Below are 23751 nucleotides of genomic sequence, written 5' to 3' on the forward strand. Positions count from 1 at the left end.
TCTTTATTCTGAGCTATGCATGCATCGGTAATGATTCTGTTTAGATTGCTGAGGTAAAAATAGCACAGCTTTATTTACTTTCATATCATATAACTTTACTTGGTCGAAATCTGATGTAACAATAGAAACAACATTTCAGTTAAAAAAAAATGAAATAAACATTAACGAAGGACACAAAGGTTAGTAAAATGAATGTATAATAATGTTTATAACTTTCACGAAAAACGATTTATAAGTCTCCGAGTTTATTCTTATTCAATAGCTCGAATAGCTGAAGTTATGCTAAATTTATTTTATCTGATTATAAACCTCTTACGCTTCCAACGAATTTTACTTTAGTTAAACTTTATTTATGTCGACCCGAGCTATATAAATGAGATTTAAGATTGAAGTAGGCAAACTTTTGATATGTATATATCGCAGTTTATTAAATTTAATGACTTATTCATAATCTTTGTGAACGACTTTGACGATCAATTATTGAAATATGTTGTATATGACGTCAAAGCGACTTTAGTTTCCGACGGTATTTATGAGGGAGTTAAATGCACAATGATCTGTTCACACAGTTGTATCGTTTAGATAATAGAAACTTTAAAGTTTCACATTTCAATTACAACCAATTTTTAATGTGCGACGTAGCATCTTTTTTTGTTATTCTTTAACTTCTCTGTACTGTATTTTTTTATAGCTTTTCTACTTACAGTTATATATGTACGTATAGTTATTTAGAATATTATTATTTTTATGTTATAATTAATCGTTATTAATGTCATAACTAACATAATATAAATTGTCCAAAGATATATATTTTGGTCCAATGGATACATTCAAATCCCAATAATTGTCACAGTAGTGACGTCAGTGTATCTATGGTTTTTTTCCCCTTTAAATATATAAGAACAATTGTGCCTTGATATTATATTGGTAAAACATGATAACAAAGTGAAAGGATAAATGATTAGTATTTTATTTGAATCATTTAATGCATATATGAATTAAAGTGCAAGTAGAAAACATAATTCAAATAAAAACATCAACACCAGTTACGTAGGGTTCTAACCTGCAACCTCGGCTATATCTCCTTTCAGTTGCTTTGCCGTCTAGTCTATCACTAGTTATCGGAACCATAGATTAACTGATATATCTTATATTTTAACTTTTATTCAATTATTATTTCTAAAGTCGAAAAGATAAATAACAACTCTTAATAAGTTTGGTTCAATTCGGCTTAACTTAAAGCAAATTACATTCCTCACCGCTCGTTAAAAGTCTGTCATTAAACTTAATCCGCGATATCAGTTACGAATATATATCTATAATTCAATGAGACGGAAATGTGTTAATCTACAGTAAATCCCTAGATAATCAATTTCAGTATAAATCAAATTAACGACTCAACTCATCCCTATAACAACTCATTACTCAGTTAACAGTTATTGTGTTGATTTTGTGAAAAGCTTCCTGTAATCTTAATGACTTAACAAATCTATACTTGTAAAAGTTGTGGCGGCTTGGAAGTCATTGTTGCCTGTCATGCATAAGGGCGTGGGTTCGATACCTGACAAGTACCAATGTGATTTTTTTCAGAGTTATATGTTATTTCTAAGAGTATTTAGACATCACTTACAGGCGGTGAAGGAAAACATCATGAGAAAATCTGGACTTATAATTTCAAATTATAAGTTTGAGTCAATCCAACTTGAGCAAGTGTGGTGATTAATGCTCTAAGCTTTTTTCATGTGAGAAGAGGCCTTTGATCAGCAGCGGACATCAATGTTAACATCAGTAGTACTTAATAAAATCATTAACTAATAATAATATTTTACAATAAATCTAGCAGTAAAATCGAAAATATTAAAATAAAATACGATTACGAATATATAATACACCTGAATATCATGTAATTCTTATGTTACTTAAATAATTTAGGCATTTCTAAATTCTTAATAAAGGGTTTTGCAGAACAATTAATCTTACCACATGTAATGATCACGTTTTAATTCATGATATACCATTAGGGATTGTACGCGAACCCTTATCCACTAAAGGTCACGGTAAGTAAGGCTCCCGTTTAAATATTGAATGAAATAGTTCGGAATCCGAAGCAGAAAGGAAGCGCTCCCATGAGGCTACGTTTGGGTCTTCAACATACATAATAAGTAGTATTAAATGTTCTACTTTAATACTAATTTCGAAAACCTGAGATTTCAGGCGCTATTTGATATACTTCCTTTTAAATAAAAAAAAAATTCCATAAATTAAAATAATATACCAAACATCATATATATTTCAAAATAGCATACACGTAATTGAACTTTCTTTCAAAGGTTATGTTCACATACACCTCATAATTACACATTATAAGTTACGACAATGAGCTCATTGGTTTGGCGTAAGAAAAATTGTTATCTGTAATGTACTGACGTCTAATTTAATTGGGTAGCATTAATAATTGTGATTACTTTGACCTCCACTTATGTATGTTATATATGTATTTATTTTGTATTCACGTGTAGACTAATTTTACAGACGATTTAATGGATAACTTATGTGGTTGGACAAACATTGATTTCAATATTTGCTTGTTCTTTATGTGCTACAGAATAATATATATATTTTTATTTAATTATAATATTTCCTATTAATACTGAATAACTCATTCTTCTAAGGTTTTATGTCAAAAGTTAAAATAATCCATAATTTGTTTATGTTAAATTAGCATAATAAGAAAAAGTTTAAATTTAAGCAAAGTCTTTACTTGTTTTATCGCATTTCTCTTTATTGAAGGAATGGAGAGATAAGTGTTTATTATACTTGGGCTTAGTCCAAAAAGGTAGTACTTATTTATCTAGACTTTAGTATATTATGTGCTTAAAAACTCGCTTATGTGTTTCCTGTCTTTAAACTACTGAATTTATTTTCGATGTACTGATACAGGAAAAATAATATTTATAGGAAATCATCTTGAAATAGAGTTTTAATTAAGAAATTGTGTTTCAATGATTGTATTTAATAATAAACCCATAATGGAAAACATTAAAAACAAAAGACCTTAACCAGAACCACTAAGAGTACTTAATGTCAGAGGTAAAGCGAAAGGCTCAATCAATTATTAATCAAATCTTATTACACTAACGTTTCTAGACAACTCTTAGTGTCGTAGATTCTGTATGCTAAGAAAAATTTAATATGTATTACAAATAATGAAAAAGTCATCTCATTTTCATTGTACACTTATAAACGATTTGAATATCTTTTTTATTTTGTGGAAATTGGTCCTATTAGGTTTCATAAGGATTTGAAGTGGTAGATTAATTCTGGAAACAAAAATGTTTTATATTTTATCATGTAACATTCAAGTGTAGACGTAAAAATAACAGATTGCCCTCATAGTGATTTTATTTCATTATGGTTACATCATTTCAAAAAATTAATACAAAAAAATATATTCATAAATTTAATTGGCTCGAAAAATTGGTGAAAAAGAAAATATAGATTGATATTAACTGTGCGGAAATAAGTCCAACTGAAAGCTTTTGTGAGAGCAGTCTGCCGCGTGGAACTGTAGTTGACTGATTATACCAATATCCGCAAAACAAAACGTATTGGATGGAAATAAAACATTCTTTATTATACATTATTTTAATCCAATACACTGAAATTTCTTTTTGTACGTTATTTTTACCTTCGTCTTATATAAATATGAAAATAATTGATATTACCAACAAATAAATGTTATGAAATATTCATATAAATGTACGAAATGATTTATTTATTTTTATATATTTATATTATGGCTGTTACTATACAAAATTATTATTTTTCTTATGACTGAGGTTATATTTTTTGACAGCTTATAATGAATGGCTTAATAAATTGTAATAGATAATAATTTTTATATGATGAAACACATTCTTCCATATATTAAAATATTAAATTAAGCGAAGAATAAAGTCTTAAGTTATATGTACATATATTTACTGGCAGTACTTAAAGGGATAAAAGCGGGTGCTGAATATTTGCATATTTGCTCAGATTAACTGAAGACCTTTAAAATTATGAAACAATGTCATGAACGTTGTTCTATGCAAAAGTATTTAAATAGATAGATTGTAGCATATTTAACACTAAAGTCGAATATCTTTTTGGACACGTCCACGTCTGTTCCAGGGGTTGCCTTAGTGCAGAGCTATTTTAAACGACTTTAAAGCGCACCACTATAAATGACTGGGAATAAGTACTAGAGATCACGACGGATGGGTCGCTTATAACTATTTCAGTGGTTACTTTTTCAGTAAAATTTTTCGTATGTGCGGAGTATATTTTAGACAAAGCGCCGTGTGCAACGCTTTGTACATGGCTATGCGAATGACAGTACTGATGTTGTTTTATGCCCCGGCTGGGCAAATATCGCTCAGGAGCAAGTGGACGAAGTTTTAATAAAATTCACTTCTGAAATCTAAACCTCCTTGGATCAGTTTCCTAAATGGAAGATACTAAATCTTGTTTAGTCTAGCCCCAAAAAGACGCAAGTCTGTGCGTTTACCAATAAAAAAAAAAACATTTAATGTAGGTCCAAAGGTCCAGGGTATTCTCTTTAAGCTTTGCAAGAGGATTGGGATCTTTGGGGCTGGCATTGTTAAATTTCAGAGTTATTTTATTGTGAGAAGACTATTTTATTTATTCATATTCATATATACTTAGTGGGAAACTCATTACTCCTATTAAAATATATATATTTCATAACATTATATAATTTTCCAAAACAGTTACAACGGTTTTTTTTTTACGCAGAGCGTATAAATTACAAATGCCTACTTAATATAAACAGAAAATACAAACATTGTAAAGAGATTAGGGTAAACGTGAACAACCAAAGAGTATTAAAGATATGTTTTAAGGTTGTCTATGAATACTACTCACTTGCAGCAAAAACTTTATTTTATTTATAGGACTTTTCTTTAAACGGCAAATAATATTGGAACTCTATGAGTTGAAATTCGTTTAATAATTAATGCAAGATCTCACAAGAAAACTGTTTTTGTTGCAATTGCTTTTACAAAATGGAACATAAAAAGTTTGTTTAAGAAATGATGTTCGACGGGGGCAATTTAGTTCAATTTTGTTCAAAGGTTGTCCTGAATTATTAAACTTGTTTAAAATCTTATATGAAAAGGATATTTTTCTTTTTTTTTAATTTTAATCCTGGCGAAAAATTTTAACATTGTCTATATCAAACTTGTATATAACCGTTTTTGTATTTATTTTGAATGTTTTCGATAACTTTTAATTTTTTATTCTAAGTCGGATCTTACAAAACTATTGTGTGTCAAATTTAATGTATTATAATATTATTCTTCACGAAAATGGTGAATACTCGTAGGCTGATGCTGAGATAGTACTTTCATCACCTACGACTTCATTGCCATCTTGCGACTGTTGGAATGACAATGAACCACTATCCAGCTCGAAGTTAACAAAAAATTACTAATTTTTAAAGATGAAACCTAACACTTATATGCTCCCACAATAATATGTTCAGTATGTCTTCCAAATGCAAAGCCCTGATCAAAATTTTCTATTTTTGATTTCGAAAATTCAATTTTTCTTCTATACTGTAACATATTAGGTAAAATGAGAGTTACATAGCAAATTTAAAATGTTTGGTTAGTACCCGCTTAATCAAATACAATTCTAAGCGGTTCTGGTATAAATGCTATGATAATGAATCTAAGAACCAGAACAAGTAAGGATTTATGTAAGTTAATATTTCGGTCTCTGGTTTTCTCAAAACTATTGAAAACCAAATTTCCTTTTCCCAGATTCCAAATATATTACTTTCTGATTCTACATTGATTTTTTCAGCTCCAGAATTTCTTCCATTGAAGATTTTAATTCCTGATTTTATACTATTTAAGACAACAAATAATAAAATAATAAGAGAAATTTACTTTTACAAATACAATATAAGTAAGACAAGAGAGAAAAGAAATATAATAGAAATTAGAATAACTCTCTAGAGCCGAGGGCAATACTTAATTATACGACGCATTTAGGAAATAATTTTCCGGAAACGAACATTGAATATCCCGCGAGCTTATTATGTTTAGGTAAGATATTACACGAACTTGTAAGTGGAATCTGTATCTATAATAATAATTGAAATTGATTTGTATCATTTTAATTTCAAATTAACAGCTTGTCTCTAAATGCGTACGAAGATGTAAACGACACCTCTATAGAAACTGTCGTATAAAAATATGATTTTTGATATTCGAGAATTGATTGAAACCTCATAATATTTATATCCCGCGTATCTAAAAAGGGTTTTGATAAGCGGGTAAAACTGTATGCAACAATTTGTTTTATATAAATATGAAAATTAAACGAGCGAACGCTATTTCCTGTCAGATAATAAAATTTTTGTATAACAATGTTATTATATAATATATATTTAAATAAAAAAGTTTTTAGTTATTTCACGTCTAATTTACCATTTCGTTTCTGTGTTGTTTGTGTGTAAGTCATATTGTAAAATGATGGCTTACTGTTAGTAAGCTTTTAACCATGTATTTGTTAATGTGTGGTTTGATAAATGAAAATGATGTGCTAATATAAAAAGTATGATGACCAATCAGCATTGCCATTTGCATTGCTTGCATTTGTTGCACATATGCACAATGCAATATCCTGTTCTTGCTGGACCTAAACCGAATTTTCAAAATAATTATAGCCATTTATTAATATCCATCCATCCATCCGGAGCTATCCATTCCGTCGGTTATGACTGAAATCATAAAAAATAATCACACACAAGTCTATTGAAACATTCATCCACCTATAAAAAAAATTTGCAAGCATATACATATATATATATATATATATATATATATATATATATATATATTTAGTATTATTAAATTAAGTAATTATATATTATTATTTACAGTTAAACATATGTTATCTCTTGTCATTGATAACGGTCTATTATATATGTATCTGTAAATCTGTTAGAAGTCCTAAAGTACTGCACAAAATTGTACAATATTGGTTATAGTAAAAACATACAGAGCAGTATTAATCTATTTTTCAAATTGGTTCCTCGCGAATATCGTTGAAAAAATTGCCTTTACCGCGTTTTTGTTTATAGCTAGTCGTGTAGTTTTTACATAATAAATTGTGAGCTGTAAATCCAATATGTCATAAATGACGTTGATGGGTCTATCAAAAATTACCATAGCATTTCATATAAGTGTACAACGCATATTGTAATATTAATACGTGGTTATTGTGAACGTAAAATATTAATAAGAAGGATGGTAACAAATAAGACCTATATTTGTTATGAGCAGCATAAATGTAATGTTACGTAGCGTAACGAAGAGTAACTTAACGTAATATAATGCAACGTAAAGTAATAAAAAGCTTATGTTTTTTTCACGTAGTTGGCCTAGCGCCTCCTCGACAGTTTTCTGTTTGGTACTTGTAGCGAGGTTTTCTTAGCCTTAAAAAAAGTAGAAAAAGGTTTTCAATAAATACAAATTGAGAAATGCCAGTGACTTCTATTGAAACTCTTTTGATAAATTCAAAAATGGAGAAATGTCTATCTCCTTGAATATTTAGTAACCAAAAATATTTAATAGAATGAATGCTAAAATAGTTTCAAATGAATAATTGGTATTAAAAATTTTTGAACGCTGTAGTCAACGTGAATTAGCGAAGAAGAGAGTACCTCTTTGCTTGATATTACATAACTAACCACTCGTTCGTCACGATCATCGCATACAGCCATTTCGTTCTTCACAAAGCCGATCGTTGGAGCCATCTTTCCTCTACGTGAAAACGACTTAGTCATTCAAGGTAGCGAATGGACTTTGGTTTCTTGGTGTATTTTAGCGAATTTACATGGAGAAATCTTTAAGAAAATAGGACTCCTGTTTTCTGGATTAGATATCACTAAAATCTTGATACTTGTGGCTCACACAATCAGCTTATTTTGACATGTGACTATTCATGCTATATTGTAGACAAGTTTCAATGTTTCGTTTTCAAACTAAAAACATAAGTACATATATTTAAATAACCTGATTTAATGTAAAAAAAATGTTTAGGTCTAATAATACTTCCCTAATAACTGTGATTACGTGTTAAAAAAATGATATTATTGTGGTTAAAGACAAATAAATATGTCAATTATGTTTTTCCTATTTTCATAATGAAATACCACCAAAATTTTATGAATGTAGATGACATCAATAAACTTCATTCACACATGCCAAACTGAGACCGTACACAAAAACTTCCGGCCTTAATTCTGCGCAGTTGAGTTCATTATTTTTAATAACATTAAATAAAGTTTTTCATAAAGGGAATGGATGAAACATTTTGCAACATTTTTTCATATATATATATTAAAAATTTCTACGACTTCATTTTATGATATAAGTACATATATGGCACTAAAACAAAGTTTTTTTATTAATAATCTACCGCGCATGATGCCGTTTCAGACCTTGACGATGTCTTTTGATAAGCTTCCGTAATAAGGTGAGGCTGTTATTACTTTGAATAAATAGCATTTTGCATATTCGGCGTACATTATTCAAGCAACTCTTTCGTAAATGCACTCATTTGTGATTCACTTGTGATTCACACGTTAAACAAATGTTCTTACTTACGAATCACTGAAATTGTATTACGAATGTAATCTAATTAACTTAACGTTTAATTATATGTGTAATTTGATGATTTTGAAAACTTGACTGTAAACAACGTTTTATGTTATAATTATATATAATTTTTTGTTCTCAATCGAAGAACTCAAAGTGACATCTCTGACAACACCGTTAATAATCAATTACAAAAACTGCAAAATTTCTATTAACAACGTGTGTGAAATGGGATCTATAGCGTTTAATAATAATTTTAAAACTTATACATGTGTAATCTGAACTGCACATAGAACATAATAATGAACGTTTAAATTAATTTTTATAACCTATTTTTAAAAGTGAGGGATCTTTTTATTGTTATGAACTTATTTTTCGAGCTAAGCTATTGTTCCATCTTGAATTTAATTAAGGTTATATGTTTTAACTTAATTGTGAAATATCCAACTTAGACTTATATTTCCACATGCTCACTATCGATTTTACCTATTAGGTGTATTAAAAGTAAAGTTTAATTATAACGCAAGGTCTAGCTCTTGTCCTGTGCCTTGTCGCTGACAGATCCGGGGTGCACCAACATAGCGGCCGATGGTTTTCGCAGTGGTTTTAGTGAGTAGGGGCCTGCCCAGGCCGAGTCTCACACATCCTCTCCGACCCCACCAAGGCCGGTTAGACGGCTCGCAAAAAGAGTTTCCCTGCGTCATCAAAAAAAAAAAGGTCTAGCTCTTGTCCTGGAGGCCAACAAAAATAATTCTGGAGCTTTATCTAAAAATAGAAAAAGTATTATTAGGGGTCTTTGTAAACGCAATAGATAAAAATAATGATTTTTAGAATTTTTGTCAGATTGTCTGTTCGTTTATACACGCAAATCTCACAAACAGCTTATATAATTTTGACGTGATGTGTTTTGTCCACTTATATATTTTGGTAAGCTTGATATTACATTTAAAACTGGTTTCATATCAATCGGTTCGTAAATAAAAAAGTTTTGCCAATTAAAACAATCTCATCAAACATCCGTTAAACTGTTTCTCTTCCATTCTTCTTCTGTTCAGTATCTTTGACTGAAATTTTACAAAAGTTTATTATTATTGTTTATATAAAATTATAAAAATGATAATAAGCCCCCTAAATCCAACAATACGTCCGAATCGACTATCAGATAAACGTAGGGGACACGCGATAATATGTAATTGGAGCAGATAACATGTCTATGAAAACCCATTCAATATGGAGACCCATTTGAAAAGAAAACATATAGGATCCCTACCCTGTAGCAATCACTGGGTCATACCTGCAGCTTAAGCTGGGTGTCACTGCAAGCGAACTGTTTAGGCGGGCTTGCACCGACAAAGATACTACATCCTAAACTAGCGATGGATCAGACACACAAATAGAACCTAACAGTCCAAGTATAGTATCGTAAACACCCTCATGACAGGCATACCCTTCCATACTTTCATCACATCTCATACCTTCATCACCTGAAACTTCTCGCCGAGCTACACTTCCACAAACATCAGCCGTGAATGATGCGCAATGTTTTTGGAGTAAGGATGTTAACTTGTTTATCATGCGCACATTCTATCAATTCACCAAATTAGAGACAAACATGACTACACAGAAATCTATTGCATTAACGTTCCTCATAACAATACACCGCAATTAATGTCACTGAACAACGAGTTTCCAATCTAAGAAGAATAAATATACGCCATAAATTACTATCAGTATCTGAAGTGAACCCTTTAAAGGAAGAAGTACAAGAAGAATTAGAGAACACAGACAACTACATAGACACTATTAACACAACATATAATCCAATCCAACACACTACACAACAAGTCACTCAATCACAACTACAAGACACTCATACATCCACACTCACCAACATATTACGCTAATGCAGAATCCCAGTCACACATCGCCACGTATCGCGCTCGCCTCAAAGAGCCATCAGACCACCATAGACGGAGCCCTAGAGCTGTTGTTAAAGCGAGTGCAAGCGCAATGATGTGCAACGGTTTGACTCGGAGCAGGAGAAGGTACGGGGAGTTTTAGATCAGTAGGATAAGACCCTCTTGCTCTCGACAAAAATCACCCTCAAAAAAAAAAGGACACGAATCCAACAATATGAAACTAGAAAAATTTTAGACACATTATAACAAAAACTAGCATTAAAGGTACACAGAATAAAAATATAGAAGAAAGTAGAAGATCCGAAGGATCATAACACACTATATGCCATCAATGAAAGATTGTTTTTAGAAACCACAACACGACACACCTATAACAACTGGAACACAACTACCTACACAAATTAATTTTGAAGCATTTTGGTCAGGTATCTGGGAAGAAGAAATAAAACGCAACGATAAGGCAGATTGGATGGTAGAAGAAATCAACAAACAAAATTACAAAAGATAATATGGAATTTAAAGACTTCACAAACAGACATAACTAACGTCACAGAAATCACTGGGTACAGACAAAAAAAAAATTTGTGGTAAAAAACTAATAAGACTACACAACCACCTGGCAAAAAATATCACACAAATATAATTGTTGGGAGTCAACAGATGGTGACTTCATCGTCACAGGAATAATCCGCAGGTTGGTACGTATACCAAAAACTACACATTCATATGCCTACCCACCATATACAAGATTCTCACATCAACAATAGCCCAAAAACTCAACACAACAATATTATACCAGAGGAGCAATAAGGATGCAGAAGAAGTAACATGGACTGTAAGGAATGACTCATCATTGATTCTACGATACACAAATATGCATACATATAAAATACACACTTAAATAACAGATGTCTTACGTAAAATTATGCCTAATTGGATAACCGCTTTTTAAAATAACCCTAAAGACACCATAACTATACGAATTTTTTTTTATAAAAAAAGCTATTTATAAGGGAGACTCTTGAAGCCTCACGTGGTTCTGTCTTGCTCTGAACTTGTTGTCTCACTAGTTTAAACGTTGTAGGACTGAATAACGTTAAAACCACCATATCACACCTTATGTACATGGACGACATTAAATTCTATTCACAAACTAACTCAGATATGGAAAAACTACTCAAATTTACAACAACCTTTAGTGATAATAACCGAATGTAATTTGGTCTTGACAAATATAGAACTCGTCACATCATACGTGGCAAATTAAAAACCGGGAATTATGTTGTTAATAATACAGATATCATCTCGGCAATAGATCCGATAGAATTTGACAAATATTTAGGTTACACATAACAATAGGAACTAAATCACACCAAAATCAAAGAATCATTCACTATAGAATATAAACGCAGACTCAATAACATAAAATAAAAAATACAACTTTCCGGCAGACATATCATCAAAACTATAAATAAGTTCACAGAGCGACACAACAATTCCAGAATTCTTAAAGGTAAGAAATAATTCCTTAATAGCAGAGAGAATGAGTAAGGGAAATATGGTGTAAAGACATTATAGACCAAAAGCAGTCACGGTTACATGAACGGCTGAATAGAATTTTATATAATTCAATAGAAATCCTAGGAAGGAGAATAATTGGCTCCAGACTTTTATAAACCTTATTAAATGGTCAGTATCCTCAGTCTAAACATTTTTTAGACAGTATCCGTTTATATAATAGTGCATTACACATGACTTCTTTTGTGGCCAAACAAAACACAGAGGGACCATTCATGCCAACTTTTCAGGTGCAGGTACAAGTTTATCACCTTACTGCCCCATAATTAGTCATAATTTCTTTACACTTATCATTCATCAAATTACAATGTCCATATACGACATTATAAGTTTCCTTGAATGCACGTCAACCTTCAGAACTTCTAATTGAGAATATGTTGCATTAAGTAAAACCTTGTGTCAGAAGTTTCAAAGCAGCGATAAATTCTACCGTACTGATTATTTAACAGCGTTTAATATTTAATCGGGAGTCGAAGCATTGATGGTGCTTTAAGAGAAATGCTACGAGTATTTGTAGACGCTTCCGGTGGAATGGATAAGAGATTTCTAACTAGAGTAATTTTGGCGAAGATACAAAGTCAAGGTAACATTGCGCTTGCTCTCGCTTCGTCGGGCATAGCGGCCGCTTTGTTGGCGGGAGATAAAACTGCCCATAAAAGTTTAAAATTTTGTTCGACTGAGAGAGTAGACCGATTCACTTATACTTAGAAAGTCTCGTTTTGTAATATTTCTAGAATTAGCGATAAAACTAGCGTTTTTTGTAGCAAAAAGGCTTAAAAGTTCTCAGATTTGCAACTTGAGATTGTTAACGGTGTGTATCCTACGGAACCCTAGCAGCCCGGTATGGTTTGATTCCCGATGGCTATGCGTCTAAATATCGTGAATAGAGAAGTACACTAAAGTAGATTCTATTATGCCCAAACGACGGTTTTTATAATCCAAAATAAGCCTAAATCACAAATAAACCAAAAGATATGTCCAAAAAAGGCTGCCCTGGCTGTAAGTATTCAAATGAGAACGTAGGAAGTGTAGCCCATTGTAAACCAAAACATGCGTAAAGAGGTAGGTATTGGTATTTCAACAGACCTCTCCTAATCTATTTTATGTCTGATTTAATACAAACAATAAATATACATGATATACGTAGTCTCAACAGCAATTGATATTTAAGATGAGGTCATCATTCTCAGAACCTTAGTTATAGAGTTAAACATAAACAAGTAATATCCTTAATCTTCTTGACTTTTACATAACTAACGATACAAAACAAGTTTGATTGATGAAATCCAGAGATGTACAGAATTATAAAACAAAAGGAATATCAAAAACAGCGTCACCGTTATAATTGGCTAATACATAATTAAAATCGTATTCGTGTTTTGTTATCAAGGATTTACTGATATGGTCTTTATTTGTAACTTATAGAAAATTTGCATAAAAGACCAAAAATCTGTAAATAAAGCAAAAATTTTCTATGTCACATCTTTAAAATGGTATCAGAACTGCAAAAAATAGATAGTTTTAAATAAATTTCTTAAGGAATCTATTATTCAACACTTTTATCTTTATATAACCGTTAAGTTAGAAATTTTGTAGCAATCAAATTAAATAAAGTAGATAAAAGTTGTTTAAAATATATAAGATTTATAAACATATATTTAAAATTCAGATATTATATATTCGATGAAAGAGGATAAAGGATTATGGGATTTATTAGTCATTAAATGAAAAGCAGTTTTGTCATGTTTGAGCAACTGATTCATGTCGATATTCTGTGGGAAGTGTTTGTTGAAACAGTAAACATTGATATACACTTAAAAATTTTGTATTATGAGTGCAAGTTTAAAATTTTTGCTCTTAAAGAAGTAATTTTAATTTTTAAACTGGTACATTTGTTGTTGTACATGGCTGTGTCGAAGGGAAGAGATAAGCACACCTATTTTGTTTGTCATCGCAGCCGCGTTAATTTACATATACGGGCTTATATGCCTCATGTAGTCTGAGTTAAAAAAAATTACGTCTCTGCGGAGGATTGTGTTTTTTAGGAGTGAATAAATTTTAGGAACATTTTAATATGTTGATAAAAATTTTGTGTCTAGAGTTTACGTTAAATGATCATTATAATAAAAAATTTAATACAAAAATTTGGGATAATTAATTATTTTAATTATATAAAAATAAAATTAAAAAACTCATAGAACTGGTAGCGGTACAGTATAGTCCTCAATAAAATTTAAAATTGTGTCTTCTATATGCAAGAATATAAAACAATATTTCTTGTGTCAGCTTATTAGAATAAATTTTTATGACAACACTGTTATTGCATACGTGTGAACAAAACTTCGTTTAAGGATTGCTATAACTGTGTTATTTTGTAAGAATTCTATGTTTACATCACATTTAGAACAAAATTACAAGAAATTTAGTCTATTAATAAAAACGCTTTGTGAAGAAGTTTATGAATTGTCTTCCGAATTCTCAGTTTTGCAAATTAGTGTTATAGTCAAACATTTGGTATATTTTATTATGTATGATGAAGACCCAAACGTAGCCTCCAGGGAGCGCTTCCTTTCTGCTTCGGATTTCTGAACTATTTCATTCAATATTTAAACGAGAGCCTTACTTAGCGTGACCTTTAGTGGATAAGGGTTCGCGTACAATCCCTAATGGTATATCATGAATTAAAACTTCGTCCTGTAGTTGTGTTCTGGACTACTCCTATTACTTTTACTTCTTATCATCTTCCGCCATCGATTTCTTAATTTTCTGGCGTACCGCTCTGGATGCCCGCAGACTGCGCTTACGGTGTCACCGTAAATAACAGAACCAACTGATAGACATCCACATCTCGTCTGCCCGTGAAACGTCGGGATTATGAAGTTTTTAAATTAATAAAATTTTCGTAGTAAATCCGAAAAATATTAGTTTTATTTTAATGAATTCTCGCGAATGTATTAGATCTCATCAGTTTATGTATTCTTCTCAATATTTAATTGTTTTAGAAAAACATACATTTTACTTTTAAAATTCGCTATTGCAATCTATTATAATGTACTAACTTTTATAAACTTTCGATATTTTAAATATTATAAAGCCTATATATATACTATAGTTGCGAGTACTGTTATGCTTATCTTGCCTTTTTTGAATTCTTCAAAGTTGAACAAAAAACTGTTGTCTATATATAATAAATGTCTATTTAAAATGCTATTTTAGATTGAGGTTTTTTCATTTAGGTGATTTTATTATAGTAAATTTCTGGAATCATATATATCAGTTATTGGAATCCATATTTATTTTTCTCAATTTCTTAATTCTATTTATATTTGGGATAATTTAGGTATAAAAATATAAAATGAACACAATACAGAGAATGAAAAATAAGTAACACAACACGGATGAACCTTTGTTCAATAATGTTCAGCTTTTGAAATATTTACTTTGCTACGGAAATTGACGAGTCAATTTTTTTTAATCATCTACTATCCGTTTTCCACGAGTTATTTTTATCTGTAATTTGTATTAAGCGTAGTTAATAATAAATACTTGTTTTGTTTATTCTCATCAAAACACTGAAATAATTTTTTAAAAGTTAGTTTAAATTAAACAATAGTGTGAGTAATGTGGTGATCTGGAGGTTAAAGGCCCGCCTCTCATACGTGAGGGCGTGGGTTCAAAACCTGGCAAGTACCAATGTGACCTTTCCGAGTCATATGTACTTTCTAAGAGTATTTAGATACCACTGATGGACGGTGAAGGAAAATATCGTGAGGGGAAACCTTGTCTTATAATTTTAAATTATAAGATTGAAATCGCCAACCCGTCCTGAGCAATTGATTAATGTTCTAACCTTCTCCATGTGAGAAGAGGCCTTTGCTCAGCAGTGGGCTGCGATAGGCTGATTATGATGATGATGATGATGATGATGATCCCTTCTAATATCTATTAATTATTCGTATTTTATACATTAAACCTATGTTTACTCACTAATAAAATAAGTTAAGTGAAACTTGTTTAAATTGCTCTAGAAAAACAAACCTCTAAAGTGCTCTCGCAGCAAAAATAAAAGAATTATGTCATGAGGTCACTGTTGATGCCATTGATCACTTGCTACAATGTCACTCATTTAGAAATTATTGCGCAAAAATTTATAAGTTGAACAGAAAATTTCTATAAAATAAAAGTGTTGTCGTAATTATAGATTTGTAAAAGCAAAATGTTAATAACAAAGACAAAATCTCTATGGACTTGCAATTATCAATGTCAGAGCAATATTTCGCAAAACTTGTATTATGATTGAAAATTTATACTCTTGAGATTTCCACTGAATTCTCTTTTCAAAAAATCCAGCTTTATAACTATATTAATTCTTTTAATAATTTCATTTTTCAGTATTTATTATTAGACCTATTTTTGATTTTTATTATTTAACAAGAATGATTTATACATGTAAACATAAATCGAATAAGCATATTAATTCTAACGATTTTGTCCATTCCATCTTAACGAAATTAGGATCAATACGAAGACAAACTATATTGAATGTAAAATGCAACATCAAAACTGAACCACAAGTTAAGAATTACGTGTTTGTAGAGCAAAATATAAAAATGTACACTTCGACGATGATTTCTGTAATATCTATGAGTGATTAATAACCAAATAATCAGTTTAAAAAATAATAAACTTTAAATTTTTTTTCCAAAGTAAACATAATTTTTCTAAATATATTTATTTTAATTATCACAAAGATTTTCTTAAGAACTATGGATGCTGGATGTTATTTAAATTGGAACCAGACAAGCCCAAGACCGAATGCTTTTTTTTTTTAAATCAAACCAAAATGTTTATATAATAAATGGGTTCGTACAAAAAATTACTGTGGATTGAATCTTTTCTTTCGTTCCAAAACTTTAAGGTATAAAAAAATAAGAAGTTGTCGGTTATTATTTTAGGTATAAAAATATCTTCTTGACATTTTTGTTATAGAAAAAAATTGGATAGGAGGTTTAAACTTTAATTTCTTATGATAAATGATACAAAATATTTGTTGCGTTTATCATTAGAATGAAGATGTAACTTATCAAGGTCAACAAGTATTACCAGCTCACTAACGAATTTACTAAGAATAGGTTCGTTTAAAATTTGGTTAGGTAGAAAGAAAACTTGGACGGTGGAAGTGATTGTTTAACGCGCGTTAGATAGGAGCTCCTTAATACTACACCTGGGTCGCAAGTCCCAGGCATTATTGACGCTCCTCTCCCTGTAACGCGATGGACCCGGCATCCGCACGGTGAATCCATTGAATGCTGAGAGGTTTCGTCTCTATTAATAAAAAAAATTAACTATTGTTTTTTTTTAATTTTAATTCAGTTCTTATTTCCATATGGTTTAAATACAGTTTCATGAATATTTTCCAGTTGGAAACGTAATTTAATATGGCTTTACATTTATGATACATATGGAAAAAAGAATTAATTTTAAGGCATATAAGAATAATTATTAAAATATCTTTAAAATATAGATATCTGACTAAAAAAAAACTTCTAAACCGACTATTTGTAATACGAGACGCATGACGTTTTCTATTTAATTAAGAGCAGACCTACAAATAAACGCAAAGCCAAAACAATGCCAAAACTACGTCGTAATTACATAACCAAAATAAAAAATATTCACTTATATACAATATACATATATAACATTTCACAACTATTAAAATAATATTTTATTCATCTCAGTTTCCTGATTCAAATCGAACCTTAAGTTGACTAAGTATGGAAGATTTACCCTGTTTATATTCCATGTCTACGATATTCCTTCTATTTTCATATTCATTGACTTCGAAAGCTGTGCTTTTGCAGTATTCAGTGAAGTGAGAGCCAAAGTATATAAAGAGGCTTTGGTTGCTTTCTTATACTTTCATAAGTTCTTAACGTCATTCACGTAGCTTCAGTGATATTATTTAAACAAATAGAAAATACGGCAGAGGGTTTCTTAATAGTTGCCTGTATTTAAAATAGAACAGTTATCGCATTTAATTTAACCAATCATAAATACCATTTTTATTGCACTATCACCATTTAAATGTTTGTAGATCCTAATATCTATTATAAAAAGATATTTTTGACGTGATAACGTCTCACAAATTAATCAAAAGCGACTGTACGCATGAAAAAGCATCACTTATTATTTAGATGAAACTAATATTTTTCGGATTACCCCACGTATTTTATTATTTTAAAAACTACATATTTCCGACATTTCGGTTACATTGCAGCAACCGTGATCACGGGCAGACATCTCGTCTGTTGTTTTTAAAATAATAAAAAACGCGCAGTAATCCGAAAATATTACTTTCATTAAAATGAATACTCACGCAGGTCTTAGATCTCATTATAGGACACATTATCACCGAGACAATCTGTGTAACTGAGAGTGCGAAATAAGCCATAAAGAGGTATGATTAGTCGAAACTCTTTAAATTGCGTCAAATAATGATAATTTAGAGATAGCCATTTAATTAGATTCATAATAGTATAAAAATTATTATCATACATTTAAATTTAACGTTCGTAAATCGACTTGACAGACAACCATTATATATATATATATATATATATAAATTTATAAATATAATATAATATAATTTTTTATTATATATATATTCTACAACACAAATATAATTTTATAAACATCTTTTTCGATTTCAAACGAATATGGGCAATAAATAATAAAGACACATATTTTAAAATATCTCATACACGGTTTTGTTCACTAATTGAATCGAAGAGAATGTAGTTCAATACTTCAAGTGGCAGATATATTTGTAGGCTATTTTCCGTTACCAGAATTTATTAGCATTTGATGATAGAACTTATAAAAATAATTCTGACCATAATCATGACCACTTAATATAATAACTTCAAAAGATAATGCTTATATTTAATTAAGTATCGTCAGGACTTACCTATTTTAGTTTTTAGATACACGTGTAAACATTAGGATATTGTCATACTGGTTTGGTAAATGCTACGAGTTTCAAGGCGATAAAAACGCTTAGAAGAACAGCTGTGTATAGTTTAAATCGCTGTCGATTACTTCGTACCTAACTAACAAAACTGACTGTTAATATCATTGCTTTAAACGCTTGGATTGGTTTCTCTGGCCCGTGGTATTTTCATGTAACATAAATTTCAAGGTATTTATTTTTTTGAGTAGTGTGGGAAACGTTTTACATTACACTTCAATAAGCACAATTAACTCCAACACTATGTTACAAATTATCATAGATTTCTCGGTTGGCTCAGGTTGTTCACCTTTTTACGGTACACTGAGTATACTATACAAGACACGACTATGATGTATTCGATCTACGAGATAGTAGTGAGAATAAATAAGGAGGAAAATATCGTGGCTGATAAAAAATAAAGTAATTATTGTATTGCTTAAAACAAACGTGTATTATTTGTTATTATTTTTGTAGTATTAAATTTGTACCAGTTTATCTGTTTTTACTTTTATTTGTTCCATTTATACAAATTTTCAATTTTTCCAATCCAGCATTGGAGTCTTCTAAATCTCATCACTCGAAGGGAAATAAATTTTGAACTATCTCCTTGAAATAATGAGCAATCTCCGTTTTATAATAGAAATCATCAATTTATTTATTCAGTAAAAATTGCAAGAGATGTCGAACATAACATAACAGAAAAAATATTTAAACCTTCACTTAAGAGCTAATTACAGAAAAACGTACATAGAAACCATAAAAAACCGATTAAATAGAAGTGTTTCATTTGTTTACATGAAACCAATTGCAAGTGAACCTTTTTCGGATGGTAGCATTGGAGAAAGTATTAGCAGATTTTGGGTATAAACTCATGCTTCTAACCTAAACCTAATTGTAGGAAAATAAATTGCAACGAGAATTCAATAGTAGACAATGTTGTATATACAATAACAATTTTTTGGTTTTAATCTGCTTATGGGTTTACGCAAAATATAATGAGAAACGATAGTTGAGATAAAGAACTTATATAACAAACCATTTACAGTATTGATTCAATCATTGATCAATACACGAATACCACGAAGCACTTGCATGGATGACTGGGACCAAACAGCTTACAAACCCAAAGGATGTCTGTCATTTCAGTTGCCATATCGATAACGCTGTACTAAACACCATTTACCTCTACTCCGCTGCCACATATATGACGACCTGCAGGAGATAATTGATAAGAATTTATTTGTTATAAATTTTAACATTTTATTGTATCTTATTACGTCCTAATTTAATTTTAAAATAATGCAAAAAGAATAACTTTTTCTTTCTTTTTCAGGTAAATGTCTTCTTTAAGTATATTCGTCTATTTACTACTCATCTAGAGTAAAGGCCAGGAGTGTACGGCGTATATTATATAAAAATCCTTAGTGACGCTTGCGCCAGGAAACGTTAGACTTCATACATTCTACAATGCCATAGGACGTCAATTCCATCCGCACCACCATTATTATCATCCGTATACTAAACATAAATTTTCTGAAAGATTTTGTTTTAAAGAATAATTTATATTTGTTTTTCATTACTTTTACTATTCTTTCATTTACTATAACTTGACTATAACTTTTCATTGACCAATATTTAGAAAAAAAGAAGTCTTAAAACTGTGTACAAATATGTAAGTATAATAATGCTACCTATAAGGGATTAAACTTGCTAATGCTAATTGTTAGAAAAAAAAAAATGAGCAAGTTTGTGTTATACTAGATTTTGGTTTGATCGTAGACCGAATAAGAATTTTTGGCGATGAGTGGCTACTAAATCATAAATTGCAGACAAGTTCAAATTCATTATGAGTCTTCGGGGTATTAATTACTAATCAAATCTACCGGTTTGTGCTAATTTCTTCGTAAAACTTCGTGATTGAATTTTTTATATCAATCTTCAGTGGCTAGGCAATTTAAAGAAGTTTTTAAATTGGCTATATCAGTTTTAACGTGTGACGGTTTTTGAGTTTCAGCAATATTTAAACTTTATTTGAAGGAAAAAAAGAATCATTTTTATATTTAGTGAATTTTTTACAGGACTTGTAATCGATATAACCAGTTCTCAGATTTACGAACGAAAATCTGGAAATGCTGACTAAATAGATAGTGTGATGATACAAACTAGTGCTATGAATACTAGGATTTTGTTAATTCCTCCCAATATCGAATTACACCTGGAACCATTAAACTATAAAAAAAGGTTTCAGATTCAGATAAACATAAAAACATAAACATCAATGAATGAACATTAACAAAGTGAATTTTCATGAACTACCTAAAAAAAGGGTGTAGTGAGAACATATAATGTATTTAAAGTCAACAATAATTCGACCTATAAATAAGTATTTATGAAGTATTCCGAGTTTTATTTAAATTCGTTGGTGAATGTGTTTCGCGTCAGATAGCACTGCAAGTGTCATTTAGTAGGCGCTTAAGCGTTTTTTACAATTTTAAAGCAATAAATACGTGGAACAGGTTTAATATTTTGATCTATTTTGTAACGATTAAAGTACCTTACAAACATGTTGAGATTTTAAAAAGGATTTTTTAATGTAATCGTTGAATTTTTGTATGTTTGTTTCTTTATTTATGCAGTAATTGTATAATAACTTGAATTTTATGGCATTAAGTATATTATAAACCCATTTTTTATGAGAATTTATTATCGTCATTGTTTGAGAAACAAAATTTTATGTGGATGACGTTATGCTTCGGAAGCAGTAATGCCATACTTCTCATAAATTTTAATCGACCTTGATAGTTCATTGAGTATTTAATGCTGTTTATGGTCTTGCAAAGAAAATTGTTTTTAGCCTGGTGATAATATTTTAATTTTACCTGCTAACGTTTATATTTGAATGTCCTAATACAAAATTGCAAAGGAATAATGTTTTCTCTGAATCAGTTCAAAAATAAGGTAATGAAATTCAGTTCGGTTCTTTAAGCAAAGCTTTCATCCATACTGAGTCCTTCCATTGTCCCAAAAGTGATAATGGAAAAGATTTGATGTAAATTTTACTGTGATTTCGTTCACGAGTTTAAAGTTTACTACCACTTTTTGTATAATAGTTTTCTAAGTCATTACTTCTTGTGCACTTAGTTTCGTATTTTCAGGCTAATTTTCTCGTGATATAACATCATAAAACCAAAAACATCACTGTAACCAAATTTGGTATAAAACTGTAAATTTACAGTGAAGGCATATTTAGTCAATACTATTTATATTCTATTGCTCGTAAATATCTGACCAAATAAAACGTGAGTGAACTTTTGATTCGCAACTTCTTAGGAACATTTAAGAAGCTTATGTCAAAACAAAAACTTTCTGAGCCGGATTCCTTCGACTCTTGCAGTCATCTTAGAGAGTTATTGTAACAAAAAGACTAAAAGTAGGTTTTAAAGGATGGTTCTATTGTTTTTAAATTTTACTTTTGTATAAGGTAATTTAAAAATATATATAAGTAGGTTAGTAATAAGTAAATTACTGAAAAATTATTTCATTCTAAAAAAAAAGAACGACGACGATGACTATGTATGAGAAACATAAATCTGTATTTCAAGGCGCGTTATTAATTTCAGTATTCAGTGGACGTAATGTAATGTGGTTATAGAATAAATAGAAATATCGTTGAATTTCAAAGCATTTGGTTCATTTAATAATAATAATATAATTTCAACGAAGGACGGCTACCCTTAACGTTTGATTATATTAAAATAACATCGTTCTAAGTACCGCTGATCCTAATTAACAGGTTAAAATAATAATCTAACTGAAGCTCATAAATTATAATTTAGGTAAAAATTCTGCTTGCCCAGAAACTTATCAAAATTATTCTGGAATTATCTAAATCATTAACTTTGATGTGGATATTTTTGGTTTTGGCGTTAAATCAAATGTCATACAACTTTTCTTACAGGAGGAATGTGTTATACGTTTTGTTGAGTTTCTGCCGTCTGTATGTCTTTATAATTTTTATTCAAAGACAATTAAAACGACTAGACGATTGTATGCGACTTGGATAGTCGATTAAAATAATTGCTGATGAATTGCCATCCTTGTTTATACAGAGGTACTTAATTCGACATTAGAAAGTTCTTGTATTGTTAACAAAAATTTAAGAAGATAAACAACAAGTAAATCCAAAAAGAACTGTTTTATAGTTAGGCTGTTAAGTGTTATAAAAAATATAGACGAGATCCATAACTTGAGCATATTATAAACACTGTTAGTAAAATATATGTGTTTTTCGTCAAAATAATAATGATAATAACACGCCTAAGAATGTTGGCGACGTTTTTACGATAGTAAATATAAGGTTCGATATGATAGGGCGTTGCCATGCGCATGTAACATCGTGGTTTCTGATATTTGTATGAAGATCAACCATTTCTTTAGCGGCACTGGTATCGTACCTCCGAGTACATTGCAATATAAATAATTAAAAGTAATATTTTTCTTGCAACATATAGATAGATATGCAAGTGCTTTTAAAACCATTTCAATGCTTTCATTTGCCAAGTATATCTTA

At 30.2% G+C, this 23751-nt stretch overlaps 1 protein-coding gene across 3 annotated transcripts in view; it reads left to right on the top strand.

Annotated features, from left to right (window-relative positions):
* The window catches only part of LOC116773247 (uncharacterized), a 222593-nt gene that overhangs the window by 34426 nt on the left and 164416 nt on the right, over positions 1-23751 (top strand). The window lies entirely within an intron of this gene.

This window comes from Danaus plexippus, assembly GCF_018135715.1.
Source record: "Danaus plexippus chromosome 18 unlocalized genomic scaffold, MEX_DaPlex mxdp_20, whole genome shotgun sequence".
In the NCBI taxonomy this organism is placed as follows: domain Eukaryota; kingdom Metazoa; phylum Arthropoda; class Insecta; order Lepidoptera; family Nymphalidae; genus Danaus; species Danaus plexippus.